Raw genomic sequence first — 6,208 nt, forward strand, 5'->3', positions numbered from 1 at the left:
ATTTCTTAGTGTGTTTATGTGTCATGTGCCAAGGACTAATTCACCTTCCAGGGAACCGGGTCCACTTTTGGTTATGAATAGTACGAAATAGTCAAATTAATTCAATACCTCATTACTGACCGTTGATTTCATAGTCCAATACGTCATTTACAAATTGACTGATGGCTGAAATGTGCTCGTTATTGCAACACAGCCAGCATTAAAAAGTCAAGCACTTCTGCCATTGTGAACGGTTAAATCAGTTTTAAAAAAGTGCCAATGGATTATGAAATGTAACAAGTATTGCTATTTTCCTGTTCTCTCTTTCTGGCCATTATAGTTTCCCTCGCCCTCATCCTCACCCTCCCACCGCCGCCGCCGCCCTGTTGTGTTGCCACTGTGCGGTCTAAAGGAGCTCAAACTGGCGGCAGGAGAAGCAGCGAAATGGAATAATTTAATCGCATTAAGAAAAAAACCTTCTCTTTTCATTTGTAAATTCCTGAGGCACACTTTTTTTCTTCCCCAACAGTCTCTTTTCTATTTTTTTTTTTTTTTAACCACGTTTACACCTACATTTTGCTGTCCTTACCCCGACACGGCTGCCGGCCTCAGAGAACATCCTCTGAGACCTTGACACACACACACACACACACACACACACACAAGGATGCACACACTTCTTATGCTGCATAAAGTACTGGAAAGTATCTTTAAACTTCTTGAGAAAGTACCATCCCTGCAAAGGTCCATTCATAAAAGTGTGTGTGTGGGGGGGGTGTACTTATTTGCCTGTGTTCGTCCTTCTGTTAGTTATCAGGCTACATCATGGTTCACAAAGTTTCATGTACAGGGTCAGGCAAAGTGATCTTCACATTTGTAGGTTAAATAAAAGGCAAATAAAGTAAAGAAACAAATAAGTGTTTTTATTTTTGAAAAGTACATATGTATAATGCCATTTTTTTTCATATAATGCCATTGTTTTTCGTTTCTTTTTCAGTTGCTGCCATGAATTGAACTGGTGAGCATCGCGCTTTTATTGTGGAAAGGTTTATCAAAACAAGCTAATCTGTAACTGCAACACAACCAGCTCCAGAGCTGGGCTGCACGGCGGTTGATTGGTTAGCGTGCAGACCTCACAGCTAGGAGACCTGAGTTCAATTCCACCCTCGGCCATCTCTGTGTGGAGTTTGCATGTTCTCCCCGTGCATTTGTGGTTTTCCTCCCACATTCCAAAAACATGCTAGGTTAATTGGCGACTCCAAACTGTCCATAGGTATGAATGTGAGTGTGAATGGTTGTTTGTCTGTATGTGCCCTGTGATTGGCTGGCAACCACTCCAGGGTGTACCGCACCCTGTGAGGACAAGCGAAAATGAATGAATGAATGAATGAACTTCAGAGCTACTGGATCTGCATTGAAATCAAATCAAGTGTTCCATGCATTTATCTGGATCAATATCAAATCTGAATGGGTTGTTCTAATGCGTAATCTTGCTAACTAATTAATTAGCTAATTAATCAATCAACAACCCAACCGAGAAACAACAATCCAACCAGAACTGGCCCTTATACAATGCTTCTCATGCATTAATTTATTTGTGGCAGGCCACCACCAGGAAAGCTTTCTGGATCTGCCAGAATCTGGAACCTATTCCAGTTGTATTTTCTAAATTTTTTGTTTTAATTTATTCCACTCACGGCAATTTAGGTTTAACTCTAAATTTCGCAGAGCTGGACTTAAGGGACTCAGAGTTGGATTTGACAAACTGAGTGTAAATTGGTCCTTACCAAATATCATATCACGGTTAATAAAGCATACAAATATAGCGGTGGCTCAGAAGTAAACATGACTGACATAACTGAAGCTCCAAGCTGACAATGATAAATAGCTGGTCATCCAGTGCCATGAGCTTTTTAGCACGTTCGAAATGCTGCGGCGAAAAGAACAAGCCCCAGACGTCATAGTGATTTGACATATTGAAGGTCAATGTTTTTTCACTCATTGTGGAATGTTAGCGGTGTATTTAGCAAAATGTCTTCCCACACGATCAACAACATGTTTGTTTACAAATTAACCGTTTGCAGCCCCCCCACCCCCAGTCCCATTGGTCTATCTTTATACCATCTTTTCTGGTTTCATGTCCTGTCCACTATATCCCCTCCCAGTGAAACCCACCGAGCCCCACAGTCTTCACACCCACACACACAATGCTTCCATGGGGACGAGCCACCTGAAGAGTCCTGGGGATTATCAGACCAGTTCAAATCCTGTTCAGAGCCTTTGCGTTCTTGCCTCTGTCATGAAGAAACCCCCATTGCGTGCAAACACAATAAACACAGACAATCACACACACACACACACACACACACACACACCTATTTAATTGTGTTTATGAATTATTTAACATTTCAAGACTCTCTCTCTCTCTCGCTCAACTTTTCGGTGCAATCTTTGTCAGTTTGCAATAACACATGGGGCCATCACTTTGGGCAGCCTCAGCAAGCGGCACATTCCTGCCGGATACTGTCACACTAGCGGAGCACAAAAGAGGTGCTTTCACATTGCAAATCTTTTTTTTCTCGCTCAGAGCCGCAGTGTCAGCCAAACTGTAATACCACTTATTGGAGTGTTTTTTTTTTCTTCTTCTTTATCCGCCATTAGAGGGAGCTGTCACATAGCCAGATCACGTTTGGAGTTGACTGCCCAAATGTTGTTTACACTGCAAATTATTTGCTACTTGCCAAGATTTGAAATCATATTTCGAGACTGGTTTTAAGGCCTATTTACTTAGTATACATTTAATTTTAGAATGAGTGTAGTTAAGAAATTTTAAAATTGAACAAATTAAATCTTGTTTAAAGATTCTACAACATCAATCTTCATTTAAGAAGTGCAAAAGGACAATAGCCAGTTTTTCCCTTTCCAAATGGAATCTTTCCGAATGACCTTTCCGAAAACAATGGTATACATGGAAAGGAATATTCCAATCTCTTGTCTACATGCGCCGCTATAATCAACCAGAATAGTCAATGGGGCATACGCAGTAAAACGTAAACATCAACATCACGTGATACCGACTTCCTTGAGTTTTTCTTTCACTTGTTGGAATAACTCCGTATTGCCAGTTTTTCCTTTTGAAAAAGTCTTGAAATTTAGTCTTGAAATTTAGTTTCAATCAAAAACAAACTTTCCGCAGCAGTCCAGTGCCGATTGCTTGCCTCCATTTTTTAAATCGAAGAACGTCTCGAACTGCGTGTTACATCATATCTCAGCATTCGCTGAAAGAACGCACCCGGGAACAAAAAAAGATAAAGTTCAATCTTGCTAATATTTTATAATTAAACTCGGGACATGTTTTATATAGATATATATATTCTTTTTTAATATAACTGGACTTGTGAATGGCGTATAGAAGGGTTTAGATTCTGTTCCAAGATGGCGGTAATGCACACGAAAGCTGCTTGCCAACCGCCAATAAACAACAGAAGAAGAAAAACACCACGAAGAAGAACTTTCCGTTTGAGTGGGTACAAGATACCTCAATCGGATTTGGGAAAGGAATATTCCAATTATATATTCATTCGGATTGGCACTTTTCTTTCGGAATGAGGTGTATACAAAGGTTACATTCTTTCTGTTTGAGCAAATAACCTAAATGGAATTGGAATATTTGAGTCCATGTATACGTGGCTAATGACATACTGGAAACCATTTTTGATGACCAACACCCACCAATGACTAAAGAACAGATTTTATAGAGTAACTTGGTATTCTGCTTCAAGAAAAAAAAATATTGCTGAGTGGTGACTTCCCAACCTGAAAGTTACGGGTTTGATCCCGCTGTGATCAAGTGGAAGTAGAGCATCTTTGGGCAAAATAGTGAATCCCCAGTCGGTCCTGATGCTGCATCATCAGTAGGTAAATGTGCTAACAGTGTCAAAGCGCTGTGAGTGCCTTGGAGGTGGAAAAGCACTATACAAGTGAAAGGCTTGGATATTTTTTGCACACTGTTATCATCAGCATGAGAAATATGTAGCGGATAATCAAAAATAGATGGCCCTATTGGGGAGTCGGCCCTGGCTTTGCCCGCACCCACAGGGCCGGTGGATGTCTGGCGGTGAGAGCTTGACCAGGCTGCGGGGGGCGGGGTTTACTGGGTGGTAGAAGGCAGTCATTCTCCTTTTGTCATTCTCAGTGACAATTACGCACACATATATGAATATGCACTTTAATATATGCATATACAATATGCATTTTAAATTCATAGTATCAATTTGGCTGGCATTCCATTTTTTTCTAATGAACATAAAAATGTCTAGCTAGCTAGCTAGCTACAGCTACAGTTTGCTAGTAGAGCCAATTAGCACTAAATACTTATAAATATGACGACAAATCATTCAAATTACAAAGACAAAGCCACAAATTTGCTAGTAATATGTAATTCACACATAAACTTTTGTAAAATTTCAGAAAATGTGCAATTTCTAATGTGCAATTGCCAAAAAGTTGACCTGGAAATGTTGAGTACAATGAACTTCTAATGTTCTAATGCTAGCTAGCTACAGTTTGCTAGTAGAGGCAATGAGCACTAAATACCTATAAATATGACTACAAATTATTCAAATTACAAAGACAAAACCACAAATTTGCTAGTAATATATAATAGGAGTATAAATACCAACAAAAACATAAAGATCACCTCGGAGTTCTTGAGCTGCAATCTTTGCTGACCTCAAATCTCCATGGCGACCATTGACCTGTTCACCACTTTAGTCCACAAAAAACAGATGTATGGCGGCACCCCTAAATGATCATGTATTGGAAAAATATTTTGTATGTGTTGTTTCTACATATATTGGAACACTTTTAGTACCCAGCCATATCAAAACTCAATAATTGTGTTTTTTTTATGCACCCTAATGTAAGGGCATTTATTCATTCATTCATTTTCTACTGCTTTTTCCTCACAAGGGTCGCGGGGGGATGCTGAAGCCTATCCCAGCTGTCTTTGGGCGAGAGGCGGGGTACACTCTGGACTGGTCGCCAGCCAATCACAGGGCACATATAGACAAACAACCATTCACACTCACATTCATACCTATGGACAATTTGGAGCCACCAATTAACCTAGCATGTTTTTGGAATGTGGGAGGAAACCGGAGTACCCGGAGAAAAAAGAACATGCAAACTCCACACAGAGATGCCCGAGGGTGGAATTGAACCCTGGTCTCCTTGCTGTGAGGTCTGCGCGCTAACCACTAGACCGCCGTGTGTAAGGGCATTTAGATCAACAATATTATCCCCAGGCCCAATGGCTGGACGGGACACACAAAAAATAAAATAAAATAAAATAAAATAAAATAAAATAAAATAAAATAAAATAAAATAAAATAAAATAAAATAAAATAAAATAAAATAAAATAAAATAAAATAAAATAAAAATGGATAGCCAAATTCATCCATTAGAGTCTTGATTTTAATAAACGTAAAATGCTCCATTCAGGACAAAGATGAAGCCCAGTGGCTGCAGGTTGATGTCTACAGATACAACACGGAGGAAAAGGGTGAATTTATAGGAAAAGAATGCAGGGGCACAGGTGTGATTCTTTGACCAAATAGACTCTGCAGTGACAGGTCTAATGGGAAAAATGACAGGCCTTCTGCAGGGAAGAGATAGAGATAGAATGAAAAAGGTGTGGAAGGGTAGAAATAGTGTAAATGAGACAAGGCACCCACAATGAAGGAGAAGATGAGGTTAGTGCTGAATTGATTTGGGGAGGGAATAACAGACAAGATGTTATCAAGAATAATAATATCATCACCAAGAGCTGAAAACATTTGGTGTTAGCAATCCGGGAGGGAACAATTCAATTCCCCTGTACCCCATAAGGGGGTAGGTGCTGAAATAGTCTTCAATGGCAACTTATGAGAGGAAACCAACAACAACGGTGCAAGTAAAATGAACAAACGCACCACAAAATGTAGACTCGGGCAAAAGAATAAGGCTGATTAGCAACTCCAGACATCGACCAAAGATGCAAGATGGCACGTGATGTCTGACAAAGAACACTAGACAGACATCGATTAAAAATAAGATGTTAGAAAAAGAGAGCGAGACAAGCCAAGGAATAAGACAGGAAGAGGAAGTGAGTGTAAGCAGGTAAGCGGAAGGCAGGTGAGATAATCCAACATGTCAAGTGTTTGGACAAGAGCGGCAGCAGTAGAGCAG

The sequence above is a fragment of the Doryrhamphus excisus genome, linkage group LG17, assembly GCF_037039965.1.
Source record: "Doryrhamphus excisus strain RoL-2023G ecotype Guam linkage group LG17, RoL_Dexc_Guam_v1.1, whole genome shotgun sequence".
In the NCBI taxonomy this organism is placed as follows: domain Eukaryota; kingdom Metazoa; phylum Chordata; class Actinopteri; order Syngnathiformes; family Syngnathidae; genus Doryrhamphus; species Doryrhamphus excisus.